We start from the raw sequence: 17,087 nt of genomic DNA on the forward strand, positions 1-17,087 counted from the left end.
TGCCACCTCCTCAAGGTCTCGGTTTTGACCTTGACGGGATTTATTGACTCGGGTTATCCAAACATGGATTTCTAGACCACAGGATTTTTCTGAGTGGGCCACCCCTGCTCTTGCCTCTGACTATTTATAAAGCACCAGCGGCCGGTCGTTTCTGTCCCTTCTATTTACCTGTCTGGGCAGCTGCAGGAGACAAGGAGCAGACTCTCTGCCTACAAGCAGGCCCCGGAGACTCAGGAGCACAGAAGAGCTGTTGTAGCTAGAGCCGATAACCTCTAGGAATTCTTACGCAGGAAAGAAGAAATACGTCAATGTTTGCTTAAGAAATAAAGACCAAACTTCTCCGGAAGAACAAAATGTGATTTTCAGATTATCAAAGCTAGCTTCCGTAATCACAGAGGGAACTCAGTGCCTTGAAGCTGTTAACTGGGTGCCTGCTGGTCTCCTTGTTGGCGTCAGTCCTAGGTCACGTTCATTACTGATGCCCTCTTTCTTCTCCTCCCCGGCTGACCTCAGCCACTTGCCTCTGTCCTCATCTCCAGCCTTTCCCGTTGCATCCGCCACTATATTTATCACTCATATATGGATAAGGTGGGGACAATCACAGGAAACAATAAAGCCTCCTGCCAAGACATAGGCCATTTCTTGCTCTAGCCATTAAAATAGGCTTCTAACCCACTTCCCTGGCTCTAATTTTGTCCCTCTTCATCCTCCACATAGCTGCTGCTCCCGATATCTGTCTAAAATGTAAAACTGACACTACCCGATGCTGGCCACTCCAAGTGTCCTCATGGTCCCATGCAAGGTCTCCAGGATATAGCTCTACCTCTTCTTCCTGTGATTAAACCTATCACCAAAAAGTACGGCATGACCAGCTCTTCCTCCATAAAACCAGGTTCCGAACACCTTATGGGCCTGTCTCAGTGCTTCCCTCCAAATGAGCTAAGATCTAAGTCAGAAAGTAAGTAAAGGGTTGGGGGAGGAAAATGAGAAAATCTGTTAAGAAAGGCTGTGCAGTGGGATGCCTGGGTGGCTCAGTCAGTTAAGTGTCTTCCTTGGGCTCAGGTCATGATCAAAAGGATGCGCATAAGCTGATCACACTTATAGCAGGCAGCGCCCGGATAAAAAGACAGAACTTGACCAGCCCCCAGGACTGCTCCTCATAGTCACCATGGTTATCAGGGTCACCATATTGGCTTCTGCTGCCCCACAGCAGTTTTGCCCATTTTTGAAATTTAAATGAAAGTAAACCTACATTTTGTGTTCAGCTTCTTTTGCTAAACATTATGTTGCTAAGACTCAACCATGTCCTGATAGTTATTCATTCTCAGTGCTGTGTGATAGTCAATTGTGGAATATACTTCTTTTTTTTAAAGATTTATTTTATTTATTTATTTTTTAAGGTTTTATTTATTTATTTGACAGACAGAGATCACAAGAAGGCAGAGAGAGAGGGGAGGGACCAGGCTGTCTGCTGAGCTGAGAGCCCGATGTGGGGCTCGATCCCAGGACCCCGGGATCATGACCCAAGACGAAGGCAAAATCTTTAACCCACTGAGCCACCCAGGCGCCCCAAGATTTATTTATTTTAGAGCGATAGCATGAGCAGGGGAGAGGCAGAGAGAGAAAGGAAGAGAGAGAGAGAGAAATCCTCAAGCAGACTCCTCATTGAGTGCAAAGCTCAATATGGGGCTTGATCCCAGGACCTTGAGATCATGACCAGAGTCAAAACCAAGAGTCGGATGCTTAACCACCTGAGCCACCCAGGCACCCCAAGCAGATATAATTCTTTACCTAGTTTACTGTTGATAGGCCCATGGGTCATTTTCAGTGTAGAGCTATTATAAAATGCTGTTCTGAGCATTCTAGTTCATGTCTTGTGGCGAACACAGGGATGCATTTAGCATGGGTATATACCCTTGAGTGAGGCTGCTGGGCCTTGGGAATTGGAGACGCCCAGCTCTGGCTGGTGCTAGCAACCAGTTTTCCGGTGCATATGATTTGAACCAATTAATAGAGCATGAGACTTCTGGGAGTTCCACATCCCCTGGTGTGGTCAATCTCTCTCATTTCGGCCATTCTAATAGGCCCGGGTGGCATCTCAGGTGATTTTAACTTGCATTTCCTTGAAATAGCTGATGCTGAGCACTGATGCACATGCTTTTTGGTCATTTAGATATTCTGCCTGTTTCTCCATGAGTTGTCTGTCTGTTTCTTATGGATTTATACAAGCTGTGTTTTTTTTAAGTAGTCAGATATTCACCACTTTCTCCCTCTTAAATCCATACGGAGTGACTCAGTTTAGCGAGCCTTAATCGCATGCTATTGGCGTGACTGTGTTAGGTGCATGGGATCAAGGAGGGGTGAGGTCCAAAGCTCACTCTCGGTCCTCAAGTTTGAGGCCTTGGCTTCTTCCTCTCACTCCCCCCGACCACCCCACGCACACCGAAGCTTGGCCTGGTGCATGGGAATTAGGCTGAATTTCTGAAGTTCAGTAGTTGACTCTTCCGCAGGTTTCCATGAAAGAAACAGGAGGAGAGGCTCAAATAGTTTGAGGCAGGTGAGGCATTACGGACTCTGTCTGATTTTGCAGATCCGCTAGGAGCCACACTGTAGAGGGGTCTGGCTGCGGTCCCCCGTCTAAGGAATGGACAGAATAGTCCGGGGCAACACCTTATACTGATCTGCCTTACTTCATGCCTTCTAGTCATGGCCGGTACTTTGTGTGGTTTCCATATGTGAGCTTTCCACCTGCTTCAGAATTCCATTGCCATATCTTCACTAACAGCTTCTATTTCTATAGACTCCTATAGAACACAGGCAGGTAACAGCCACAGGAGTCTCTAACTGCCAGACAGAAATTCTTTAATTCTTTATGGATCCTCTCAGGCCTTGTGTTGATCTCATTTCGTGACCTTATCTCATTCTGGGGGATAATGTGCCATAGCAGTAATACCAATGAACAGTGTTCAGCAGGCCTGGGCCTTGACCAGCACGTGACCAAGTTGCTCTGTGACCTTAGGCAAGTTGCTTAATATCTCTGAGCCTTTTTCTCCCTCTGTTCATCTGCCAAATGGGTATCCTATTCTCTGCCATGCCTACCTTGCCAGGTTACTGGAAAATTAAAATAAGGTGATATATATGAGAAAGCATTTTGAAAAAATTTAAGTTCTGTATAAAGGTTAAGTACTACCTACCCCACACCATATTGTGTTCCAGCAGAACAATCCGTGTCTCAGGTCTTTTCTTAATCACCAATTTCCATTTTGCTTGTATGAATTGGTGTTCAGACCTGTGAGTCACCCTTGGCTTGGAGTTCTTCTGTGTAAAGGGTACCTCTTTGGTCTAGATAAACTCTTGTACCTTGGCATTTCAGCACACGGATACTTCCTCTGTGACCTTTTCCTTCCTTTGTTTCTTTCCAGGGTCTAGCAGACCTTTTGTCACCTGGACAGGATCCACGCAGGCAGCCTCCAAGCCACATCAAGGGATTTTAATTTCCTCATGGCTTTGTTAGCATTTCATGTTGTTACAGGTCAAAACACAAGGTTATTTACTAAGAATGAGAAATGTCACTAATATGAATTATGGGAGCCCCATGAATTTCCTCTAGGTATTCAGAACAGCACACAGTGTCCATTATCCTGGTGAGCTTAGCATGGGCCCTGACCTCCCCAGGCTCCTGAGCACAGTGGGCTTGACTGAGGTCCAATGGGAGGACAACCATCCTGGGACTGGGAAATGCCAATGCACGTTAGGTTTGTTCAAGGAGCCTCTTCCTATCGGCTGCCATTTCGTTCAAGGAAATTCTGGAAGGTTCGTGATCTATTTCCTAGCCAAGAAGGGAGGGGAATGAAGATATTTATTCACTCATTTGAAAGTCATCTATTTGTCTTCTTACTCCTCTGACAGTGAGCTCCTGCTGTGCAGATACTAATGGGAGAGAATGTATGTAGTGGTTTATGTTTTATTTTCCCATCTGCTTCCTCTTTCTATCACCATAAATGTAGCAAAGAGCTGGGGTAGAGGAGGCCATGATAAGGGAGGGGAGCTCAAGTTCTAAAGGGAAGAAGATGCTTTCAGTCATTGTCAGAAATAGAACTTTTTTAAAGCCTCCCTTCTTCCAGCGTCTGTGGCAAGTTGTTTTTCTCTTTTTCTGTCTCTTCTTCTTCTGAGCACTGGAGTGCCTCTGGGATCTGTTCCAGGCCCCTTTCTCTTTTGCCAAGAAGGTCTCAGCTATTTTCATGGCTGTAAATGCCTCCTACAGGCCACCCCTTCCATGGCCAATCCTGACCTCTTCTGAACTGCAGGCGAGTGTACTCACCAGCTCACGTGATATGTCCACTTGGAAGAAGCAAAAGCATGTCCAAATTTGCGTGCCAACAGGGGAGACGTCCACTTTCTTTCCACACCTGCATCTCCTCCACATTTCCCCACTGTGGCAAAACTGGAAACCCAGGAGGCCATCTTGGCCCTCCCCTTCCATTTGCCCCCACTCTCTCGACCCCCTGCACTCACCTCTGCAAGCTCTGCACATCTCACTCTCTTTCCAGAGCCCTGCAGTGGCCTCCTCATGAAGCCTTCCCTCTCTTTCTCCTGCTCCACGTCTCTGCGGGAAGAAACAGCCAGTGGGAGCTTTTAAAGAAGAGCATTAGCTGTGGTGCCTCTCTGTTCTGAAAGCCTGTGGGCCTCCCGGGCTGGGGCAGCTGCTCACAAGCCTCACGAAGCCAAGCCTGGCCCTCTGGCCCGCCTGGCCGCTCCCCTCCTTCCATGCCCCCTCACTCCACCTCAGCCCCGCGGTCCTCCCTCAGGTCTTCACTCAGGCACTGCCCTGGGCCTGGAATCTGCTCCCTTCTTATCTCAGACCAAAGGTCGCTTCTCCAACACGCCTTGTTTACCTCCCGTTTATTTATCTTCCTTGTTATTATCTTTGGAGCCCTTCCTATTTATAATTATTAATTTATTATGTGTGATTTGCTATAATGTCTGCCCCCTCTATAAGCCCCATGAAGACAGGGATCATGCCCCCCCACTTTTTTTGGCCTGTAGCAGGAACTCGATAAAAAACATTTGTTTAATAAATGTCCAAACTACACAAAACCAGCTATTTGAAGTACAAAACATACACATTATATGTATTCTTTGAGAGCATGTAGATTGTCATTGAAGAAACAAGTACTCCCCTTAGATCTGGGATGGCATGACCTAGGGCCTGTGTTTTAGAGGCTAGGCTCTGGCCTGTCGCCAGCTGTGACTCTTCCTGGGGGGTAAGGAGTCCATATGGCAAACGGGACAGTCCCGTGCAGAGCTCCTGCCTTGACCAATGTGGCCAGGCTCAGCAAATAAAAATACATGATGCACAGTTAAATTTGAATTTCAGATAAATGATCACTCATTTTTTTTTTTTTTTTTAGTGTAAGTATGTCTCATGCAATATTTGAGACGTACTTACACTAAAACCAAATTTACTGTTTATCTGGAACTCAAGTTTGACTAGATGTCCTGTATTTTACTGGCAACCCTTGTCCCAGCTTCAAGACTAAGGGTCTGCAAACTATGGTCTATGGACCAAATCTGACTTATTGTTAATTTTCATGAATTAAGTTTTGTTGGATCACAACTATCCCCATTCATTTGTGTATGGTTTGTGACTGCTTTTGAGAGACAGTCGCAAAACTGAATAGTTGCCAGAGACTGGATTGCCCGTAAAGGCTAAAATAGGTCCTCTTTAACCCCTGAAAGTCAACCGACCTCTGTTCTAGATCATGCTGTGGGTACCCAGCATCTGACAAGCGCCTACTCAACACCCCTAAGCCTATTTCCAGAGCAAACAGAGGCCTGGTCTCTGAGGGTGAGGGGCAAAGGGTGTGGATGGAGTGTGTAGGATGGAGCTGACCCTCCACAGAGGGAGGCTGGATGCCGACCTTTCCTGAACCTCACTGCTCCTACCCCGAACTCTGAGGATCCCAGAATTCTAAATTTGCACCTGGCCTTCCATTTCATTAGAAAGATATGTTTTTAAAGAAAGGTGACATATTTTATTTACTTCATGCATGAGATTAATTTGACTTTTAAATAATGAAACACGTGGCCTGTGGACCTCCCTTCATACCCTTGATCAGGCCTCCTCAAATGGCAAGACCTGTTTTTAAACAACCAAGGCACAGAAATGTCACCAATACTGCCATCTTGTGGTGAGGTCTACTATTACCATTTCCAAGGTGCCCAAGTTCCCTAGCGGTCATCCACAGGTTCAGGGGCTTAGCCGCTCCGCCTGGGACAACAATGTTCAAAATCATACCACTGAACCTTTGGGAGGTTCTAAAATGCTTTATGTGACACTAAAGAGATACTAAATTATATTCAGCATAGTTTTTTTCAAAATTAGCAATTTTGCATGGTGCACAATGATTTCTCATATTTATACAGTGTTTTATAGTTTATAAAGTATGTTCATGCACAGCTTCATAGCTGAACCTCATAGCCATGCTTTGGGTCCCATGGAAAATGGAATCTCTCTCTCTCTTTTTTTTTTAAGATTTTATTTATTTATTTGACAGAGAGAGACACAGCGAGAGAGAGAACACAAGCAGGGGGAATGGGAGAGGGAGAAGCAGGCTTCCTGTTGACCAGGGAGCCCAATGCAGGCCTCAGTCCCAGGACCCTTAAGCTGAAGGCAGATGCCCAATGACTGAGCCACTCCTGAGGCGCTCCTGAGAATGGAAACTCTTAATGTTCATGGCTTGCCCCAGCCTGTCCAGCAAGTCAAGGGCTGGTCTCATCGTGTTAGAAACATCTCGCTCTTAACCAGAATGGGGGTTAGGCAGAAAATCAATTTCCTTAACATGAAAAGAACAGAGTGGTTACATTTTAGCAAACTGGAACCTTGGGGATGACTTTTCCTTAATGCTCCCAGGCAAAGAGAAGGGAGAAGTGATTTCTGAAAAGGTATTCTAATCCTTCAATAGCAGAAATTTATGACAATTTTTTTATTATTATTCACAACAAAGAGTATTTAGCAAGAGTTGACTCTCTGACATTTCCATTATTTCTCAAACAGCATTGCACACTTCCTTTCCTGCTCTGCAAGCAGCAGGCCATAGGACGTACCATAAAGATGTGGCCTTGAATCTGGGCCTGAGGGGTTAACCTTCACGGATGCCTGCAGCGCAGCAGAGCCCTGAGGGGATCTGAGATGCTAGGAGGACTTTTAATTCCAATCTGTCAGAGATTAACATCTTCTCCAGAGATGGCTGTGAAGACAGTTTTCTCCCAACAACCCAGTGGTGAGCTGGGGATTTTACTATGATTGGGACTGACACACACAGCTGAATTTCCATACAGCTGGAAAGACAGAGAGGAAATTCAGGGAACAAGACAAGGAGCTGGAAGCAACACTTTTGTTCAATTATACTTTTCTCAGAGATCAATAGATGCTTCAAAGAGGTCTACTGAGGGGGTTGTTTGTGTGGCTTTGACGAAACAGTTGTGCTTCTCGCCTCTGGGAGAGCCAATCTGAGCCACTCCAGAGATGCCTTTCCAACTTTTTGATCATGCATGATGTGATTTGTGGGAAAATAGTTTACTTTGCCTTTCATCATGAACTTCTGGGTTATGCAATGAGCTGGGGGACCACACTTATCAGATCCAGCCTTGCCTCCAGAGCCCCAGATTCATTCATTTATTCATGCATGCATTCAATAAATGTTTATTGAGTCCCATGTATGCTGCGGACATTCCGCTTGCTATTGAAATGGTAAGACTTGACCTTGGCCACGTGGCAGTCACAGGTTCAAGCTGCTGGGGATTCAGCTTGCAGCGGGGCCAGGAAAGGCTTTCCAGAAGAGATGCTTGAGTCAGGTTTTGAAGGACCAGGGCCAGTTAGACAATCGCAAAAGAAGGAAGGGAACCCAGGCTGGCTGACACCAAACCCACATTCTAAGCTGCAGGCCCCACGGCCTCCTGGGAATTATTCTGACAGAGGATGTCTCTCAAGAAGGGACTTCACCAAGAGAAGCTCTGTTCCTAGAGCCTCCACCCCTCGAACAGTACTAAGACTGTCGCTTACACAAATGGCAAAGGGAGGAGGATGGGGAGGCGAAACAGAAACTGGCTTGGGAAACCCAAGAGACCCCAGCAGAGTCTGGCATTTCCTGCTGATCCTTGCCAGCAGGGGGCAGAGCAGAGCTCTTTGAGGAGGTAGACTACACCCTTTGGGGAAAAAGGGCCCTAAAGGTAAAGTGAGCCAAACCCCCTCCCCAGGAAGGAAGGTTACACCCCTTGTTATTGTCTTCACAGTGCTTATTAATTTCTGAAATGTTACTGTTCATCTGTTTACACAGTCACTTATTAGATTTCTCTCCCTTTCTAGGACATCTGCTTCATGAGCGAAGGCCTGGCCTGTCTTGTTCTCTGTTGTACTGCAAGTGCTATGGTAATGCCCAGTATGTGTTGATTTCTCAATAAATATTTAAAAAATAAGTTAATGAGTATGTGACTCTCTTCTGGGGCATTGAGAAATGGGCACTGTGGGAAAGCAGAGACCTACATTTTGCCTTTTGCTCCGGAAAGAGTATCTTGATGTGTGGTCTGTTCCAGCTTGCATGGTATGTAGCTAGCAGCCTAGGGGACCACAGGAGAGCTTCCTTGTTGACGAAATACACACCCTGTGTGTACTCCAGGCTGACTGTTGCTGGGACCAAGTAAGCTGTCAATGCCTGGCCGTGAGGTCAAGGCCAAAGACCAGTGGGGGGAAGAGCAGACTAGGTGGTGAGCCTGCTCCTGCAGCAGCAGACAGATTGGAAGGCACAGCGGTAGCATGAGATGCCTAGCCCACGAAGGCCATGCTGACCCCACAGGAGCAGTCTGAGGTCCAAAATGGAGTAGAGTGATGAACAAGAAGGTGTGGAAGTCAGAGTGGGGCTGTGGGAAGAGCGGGGCCCATTCCTGGGGATGTAGTCTGGGCCTGAGAAACCTCTGAAGGTCAACCTCTCCCTTGCAGGCATGTCTGTGTCTGACTCCGGAGGTAGCAGTCTGATTCTGACTCACTGTGATTCTGGGACTTGCTTCAAGCTTTAACCTATGTTCTCTCGTACTCAGGGGTTACCTAGATTTTTAAATAAAAATCTAAGAAAAGGATAAAAAAGCTAGTTCGATATGCCATTAAAACAATACTGGTCTAGCCAGTCGGTGATCCATATTGGCCACTCTATACTTGGAGTGTGCTGGAAACCTGATGTGTTGAGAACAAAATGTTGATAGCTTTTTAAGGGGGTTTCAGAGAAGTAGGAAGGAGAACACAGATCACAGGTGCTGCCTTTTGAGAGTTAAGAAGTTTGGGTCACATCTGTGGCTTGCTGGGGGAAATGATTTCAGTGACCAAGGACACAGAGTCAAAGTGGCAATTTTTATTATTTATTATTTTTCAAAATTTTATTTTATTTAAATTCAATTAATTAACATATAATGCATTATTCGTTTCAGAAGTAGAGGTCAGTGATTCATCAGTTGCATATAACAGCCAGTGCTGATTACATCATGTGCCCTCCCCAATGTCCATCACCCAGTTACCCCATCACCCCAACCCCCCTCCCCTCCAGCAACCCTCAGTTTGTTTCTTGTGTTTAAGAGTCTCTTAGAGTTTGTCTCCCTCTCTGATTTCATCTTATTTTATTTTTCCCTCCCTTCCTCTGTTTTGCTATGCTCCTCTGTTTTGTTTCTTAAATTCCACATATGATAATTACCTTTCTCTGATTGACTTATTTCGCTTAGCTTAATACCGTCTACTTCCATCCACATCATTGCAAATGACAAGATTTCATGTTCTTGATGGCTGCGTAATATTCCATTGTGTATACAAATTACATCTTCTTTATCCATTCATCTGTCGATAGGCATCTGGGCTCTTTCCATAGTTTGGCTCTTGTGGACGTTGTTGTTATAAACTTTGGGATGCAGGTAAAGAGGCAATTTTAAAATTTTAAATTTTAAATGTACTCAGCCTCGGAGTGGTATTAGAGTACACGTCAGGGTCTCCCCCCACCCCCTGCGCTACATAATCAAAGGCCACATGTGTCTGTGATTATCCCAATGGGCCCAGGAATGAGGGTGTTCCCAGAATGGGAGATTTTTAGTTTTAAAACTGGGGAAGTTCCAGGGAAACCAGGCCAAGTTGGTCCCCCTGTTACCTGCATGGCCAGGGACAGTGTATCTTTCTCTCTGCACAATACTACCGATCTTTATTTGTTCCCCAGCCCTTCAGCCTCCTTTCTCTTTTCGTCTTATTCAGACCTTTGTCTCTGCTTCCCTGAGATAGCCCGATCTCTCCAGGTGTCTCAGGCACCAAGGTTTAACACCATCTGTGATGGCCACTGATGAATGGAATGCACCCACTGGGGGCTTCGTTACAGCGGAGGACCTTGTCCCTGTAGTATTCTGGGAATGGTCAGGTCAGGTCCGATGAGTCAAGAAAAGGCTGCTGTTATATGAGGAGAGGCGGGAGCTGGGAATGGAGTCTCTAAGTGTGTGGCGGTTAAGTCCAAACCATTGTTCACGTGTCAGGGTTCTGGAAAAGCAGGCTGTTCACTGAGGCATGGGAAGGGCAGGGCAAACAGAATCCCCACAGAGGATGCTCGGGTTCTGCCAGATGTAACTGATGGGCCAGGGCTAGCCATCTGCTGACTAAGCACACAAATGAAACAGCAATGGGCACGTCTGTCTAGATAAATCTTCTCATTAAGATAAGCAAGCATTTAGGAAAGACATTTAAGGTGCCAGTTGCCAGAGAACATTACCACCCTGTGCCACAGACGCCATATCCTAGAGGGGATGAAATCTATTTTACCTTCCATCCTGGATGACAGAATCTCTTTCAGTAAAGCCTTTGACCTTGCCTGTCAGGTAAAGGGGAGTAATGGCTTTCCCCTTCTTCCACATCAGAAATAAGAGAGAGGGAGGTGTGTCGAGAAGATGTTGGGCAGATCCAGCTACCACTGGGCATTTGTTCTGGCCAGAAGTAGTACTTCTGTTCATGAATCTGCTATCATCCCTTAATGAGACCAGTAAAGCCGCAAAATGTAATTCAGCCGGGTTGGGGGTGGGGTGGGTTTTGAAATCTACTTTAGGGCTTCATTTAACAAATTACTCATGTTCAGAATACCTCCGTAGTTCTAAAAAGTACCTGAATGCCATAGATCAGCTTTTCCTGCCATATGAGAGTCCCTTCCCCTAAATTTCAAACTTACTATGTGAATGAAAAGGAGTTGGAGGTTTTCATAAATTATAGTCTTATATAGTCCATAAATCCTGGGTGAACATGCACACCACACATGTACACACAGGCACACACACATACACACACACACACACACACACACACACACGTGCATACGCACTCTTACTTATAAGGAACTTCTAATTTAATGCTCCTAAATCAAAGCCGTCATGTTCGGTTGATCAAGTTTCTGTAGGTGAAGCTAGTACTTTAAAGTTATATAGGTTTTTTTCTCTAATAACAGAAACATTGCTATGTTCATGGAAAATAACATAAAAAGAGAAGTAATGAAGGGGACATCTGTTCTTTGCATCTGTCCTGTCTCTCCATAACATCCTGGAAAGACATTGCGACACTCACACAGCCCTGCCTGCTCTGCCTCAGGCGGGATTTGAATCTCCCACACCTCAGACAGTGATTGGTCCAGGGCGGAGCACCTGATCCAGGCAGAGCCAATCAGAGCCCAGTTTTGAGCACTGGGAGTAGGAGAGTTCTCCCTTTTCCTGGGATTCTTAAGGTTTCCTCTAGTTGTATTGCTGCTACTTCAGAGCCTGCGCAAAGATGAAGAAAACAAGCAAATACAGCTAAGGGATTGTAGCTGTTGAATAGTGATGCCCAAAAATGCAGGTGTACCTGGAACAACCTTTTTTTTTTTTGAAGGTTTTATTTATTTGACACAGAGAGAGAGTGTGTGAGCACAAGCAGGGGGAGCAGCAGGCAAGTAGAGGCAGAGGGAAAAGCAGGCTCCTCCTGAGCAAGGAGCCCATTGTGGAGCTGGATCCCAACACCCTGGGATCATGACCTGAGCTGAAGGCAGCTGCTTAACCAACTGAGCCACCCAGGTGCCCCCACCTGGAGCAACCTTACTTGGAAATAGAGTCATCGCAGATGTAGTCCACTAAGATGAGGTCACACTGGATTAGAGTGGGCCTCAGTGACTGGTGTCCTTTCCAGAAGGAAAAAAAAGAAAGAAGAAAGAAAGAAAGAAAGAAAGAAAGAAAGAAAGAAAGAAAGAAAGAAAGAAAGAAAGAAAAGAAACGAAACCATGCAGAGACAAACCAAGGAGTATGACATGTGCCATTAGAAACAGAAATTGGAGTGATGCATCTCTGGGGCCAAGGACAGCTGGCAGGAACCAATAGCTGGGACAGACAAGGAAGCATCCTCCTCCAGAGCCTTCAGAGAGAGCATAGTTCTACTGGCACCTTGATTTTAGACTGCTGGCCTCTAGAACTATGAGAGAAAACATTTGGGTTTTGTGTGTTTTTTATTGTGTAACATATACATAATACAAAACTTGCCATTCTGTTCTTAAGTGACAGTATGTATATTTACAACGTTGTGCAAAATGTCTGTTCTTTTAAGCCACTGAGTTTGTGGAACTTTATTAGAGTCGTCACAGGAAACAAATACAGAGATATATAGAGGAAAAGAGTCCTGATGATATTGTTTGAATCCCTGGATCCAGCCATGCCTGAATTCCCCTGGACTTACTGATTTGAGGCTGTAAATAGCACTTATCTGCTTCAGTTATTTTTTGAATGGGATTCTGTCACTTCAATTAGAGAAATCCTGATAAATAAAAATGTTTTTTATCATTCCATAAATGAAGGTATTGACACTTCAAGAGGAGCTGCCTCATTGAGTTATTCTAGCCCTTTTGTTCATCCACTTAGTTCATGATTCCAGTTCCCTTATTATGTTAGTACTCATATCCAGTTGGGTATCAGCAAATAATAAAATATTTTGGAATATGAGCCAACTCCAAAGACAAAAATAGGCAACAGCTTGCAAAATTACAGCCAGATTAGAAGCCTCATTAAAATGCTAGGTAGGGGTCGGTAGAAGTGAGATGAATCAGAGAGTAAGGGAAGAGAGTGTGGTGTGTCTCAGAGAACTACCCAGAAAACTTCTTCATACACACAGCTGTTCCAAGGCAGCTCTAGGTCTTCCTTCTAAGGGATGAAATTGATGATGCATGGCAAACAATTAATTTCTGCTAAATACCAGCTAGTTAATAAAAAATATTTTCAAGTCCAGGACAATCCCAAGAAGAATGTACTTATAAATGGCACTGATATTTAGCCAACCAACCATGTCCATTGTAACATTTGAATTTAATGGGACTGGTTGCTTTATATTAATTAACTGTGGATTGATTGCTGCCTGTATTTGTTGAGATTTCACACAGGTGATTATTGAATAATGGGAGAGCTGTTAAAACACGTGCCATGATTTCTCTTAGAGCTTGGTGATATTACACAGGAAATGAACAATTATGCTAAAGAAGAGTGAAATGGAGTAAAGAAAATAGGCTTTGGCTATACAGGGAGGCCTGGTCAAATCACTGCCTGGAGCTAAGTCACAGCACTGGTGGACGATGAGTGGCCAAAATGGGTATATCTTGTCTTCATGGACACTGAGGGCTCTCAGCTCTGGGTGGGACAGGAGAGACCAGAAATAGGGTAATGGCCAGTTATTGGGCCACCACCCAATAAGACTGTCATTCATCCTGTGAGCCAAGAATAGTGAATAGTTCCAGCCTCCTACCTCGGTCTGGTGGAACATGGTGTGAATACAGTCAAGGTTACAGACTCAAGATGGGATTTGGAAGAAGGAGTAGGTCCAAGACGAGGCTCCCCAACTGAAAAGCCGAGTGACTTTGGGCACACCGCTCATCTTCATTAATCCCCAGCTATAAAATGGGGATGGAAAATGGGTTCTCAAAAGGCCAAGATATTACAGTGTATATGGTAAGATTTGTGGAGCCCTAGAATGCTGTTCAGCTTGTTCTTGAGGGCCAGGTGGAGATGGCTCCAAGCCACAGACACAGACCACTGCCCGTCTAGGCCTGGCCTAGAGTGCCTTCAAGCTGCCACTAGAGGGAAAGCCTTTAGCAGGGTCAACAGCAAATTAGGATTTGTCAAAACTCTCCATTCTGGGGCGCCTGGGTGGCTCAGTGGTTTAAGCCGCTGCCTTCGGCTCGGGTCATGATCTCAGGGTCCTGGGATTGAGTCCTGCGCCGGGCTCTCTGCTCAGCAGGGAGCCTGCTCCCTCCTCTCTCTCTCTGCCTGCCTCTCTGCCTACTTGTAATCTCTCTCTGTCAAATAAATAAATAAATCTTTAAAAAACAAACAAACAAACAAACAAAAAAAACTCTCCATTCTGAAGTTTCCTGTGTGATATGACCTCTTTTCATCACAACTTGGCTTCATCCACAAGGTTTGGTTCTGTCTTCCTCTGACTCCAAGCTGGGCCCTTCTGGTTTCTGATCCACCTTGTCCCTGACTTCAGGTTCCTGGCTCTCTCCTCAGTCTTAATTCGGTTCTGTTCCTTGGATGAGGACCAAGTCCAATGCTCAGTCCCTCACTGATAACTCAGATAGGCCCTGGGTTCTGTTTCTGCCAAGTCTCATCCAAAGCTTGGACAGACCAGAGCACATGGGAAGGCTCAGCCTGAACTCCTCCCTGCTGCTGGAGAGGGAGCTCCACGTTGGTCCCTTGCTGAGAGTGATCCAAAAGACTTCAGAAGAGCCGGTGATGGTGGGGAAAGGGACTGCAACATGGCGGGGGGTGGGGGCGTAAGTGGGAGGCTTGCCGGGTCCTGCAGAGCCACATGACTGCCCACGCCTCCAGATCTGAGTAACCTGCAGGATTGCACATGTGGGAGGATAACCCACATTTCCTGACCCAGATTCTGTAGCCAAGAGTATCTGTTCACATGGCCAATTAAAGGCTCGGAAAATGACATCCATCTTCACAGTGGTGGGTGTTTGTCTGAGCCCCACACCAGGGTCTCAGCTTTCTGAGTCAGGTCACGTTGCCTGTGTCCTCATCTCCTCCCCAATCCCTGGGACTCTGCTCCTCCACCTCTGGGGAAATGTGAATTTTCATCAGACAGGAAGGCTTGGGTCGTCAACTGTGAAATTGCTCCCTAAACACCTCCAATTCCTAGTCATAGGCAGTATTTAATTTACTTTTAATATTACATATTTTTTTTAAGTGCCACAAAGCTAAAACTCAGCTAAAGAAGGGTTTATGTCAACCCTCATTTGGAATGTATTTTTGAAAAATTACCTTGAGAATCTGAGCTGTTCTTTTCCAGACAGCTGCGGGGTCCCTTGTTTGATGCTGAGCGGTTTGCTATAAATTAAAGTAACATCATATCCCACTTTTAGGTGATTCTCTAGTTATTTGATGTTTGTATTCACTTGTGGATTTTAAGATCCTTACAAAGAAGGGGAAGAGAACTCCTTTTAGGAACACCTGTGAGCTGGCTGTGGCTCTTGGCTAATCCTAATCACAACCCACAAAGGGGGTTTTATTGTCCCCATTTCCAGATAAGTGAGGTTCATAAAGCTGAATAATTTCCCCTGGTCACAGAGTGACCCAGACTCAACCCAGTGCTGTTTGACTCTTGCTTTTATTTCTTTGGCTTGAGCCTTCATGCCTAAAACACATTGTTGCTTCCTAAATGTTGGCGAAATAATTAACAGCAAGATTATCCCGTTCTTGGCCAGTTCTGGGCAGCACCCCATAAATACCCCCGTTCACAGAGACTTTAGGAGCAGGACTCTGTAGGTGAGGCTGGTTTGCCACAACCTCCCCAAAACAGGAAAAACTGGGCTCCTAATGGGGACTCTGGGGTACAGCAGAATCCCAAACCCCTTGGTAAATCCTCAAGGAAAGAATCAATGATTTTCCATTCAACTGGCCATCTTCGAAATCTCTAGCGATTATGGATCCTGTGTAGTATTTGGGGAATTCTCTTTTCACTGAATTAAAAGAAAAAGCACCCTGTGATCAGGAGTTATGTTTGATCATTGAACTTGATCTTTGCCTGTTTCTTACTCGGAAGCTTTGCAGGAGCTGTTACTTGGGTAGAGGGGGGCCGGAGACCTCATCTGAATCTTGATGAAATTAACAAGCCCCATGAGGGGCGGTGAGATTGAATCAGGGCCAAGGTGAGGCTTAGGACCCAGTCCGGGCTATACTCTGGGCCATGATTTCCTGTCAGGTATCTGCTAAGGCTAGATTTGCTAATACTGTGTAGTTTTAATTAATGTTTGTGTTTGTACAATGTGTCAGCAGTGAACAAAATGTTCTCTTGACACTGATACTCCCTCAAAAGTATATATTATAAGCAAAATACATGGATTAATCCATCCGTTTGAATTCATACATCTTCATTGGTTTAGACGTGGGACACTGTGCTAGAGGCTGAGCTGGAGAGAGAAGTGTAGTGGATAGGCTACTCCCACAGGCGGCCCAGAGTACCAGTGGGAGATAAGATGTGGTCTCCATGAACAAACACCAGACTGGCAAATGCCCATATCTGCACACCAACACTCACACCCTCAACATCACTATAGCTCATTGACCATTGTTTTGGAGAAAATGGGGGCAGGAAGTGGAGGAAAAGGCAGCTGGGACAAATGGAAAAGGCTTAGGGAAGCTGGGACTGTCTGGTTCCAACCTTCACTCTTTCTCTCCTGGGGCTGCTGCCCCATCCTCAACTCATGTCCCCGACTGCACCTGCACTGGAGTCATCTCAGCCTTTCTCTGCCCAAAGGCCCCCTCATCAACAGAATGAAGTCCAAGTCCCATAGTGTGCCTTGAAGGCTCTCTGTGATTGTCCCTTACCCATGGCAGCTAATCTCAGTGCCCCAGTCTCTTAGGAACCCACCTTCCCATCACTCTGGCTCCAAAGGTAGCACAGCAGATCTGGAACTCCTACCCTTTGAATCTCACCCCCCGGCGAGTGACAAATCTCTTCCCCCTTGAAGCCTTCACGCCCACCACCAGAGAGAGAACCCTCT

This window comes from Mustela nigripes, chromosome 13 (assembly GCF_022355385.1).
Source record: "Mustela nigripes isolate SB6536 chromosome 13, MUSNIG.SB6536, whole genome shotgun sequence".
In the NCBI taxonomy this organism is placed as follows: Eukaryota; Metazoa; Chordata; class Mammalia; order Carnivora; family Mustelidae; genus Mustela; species Mustela nigripes.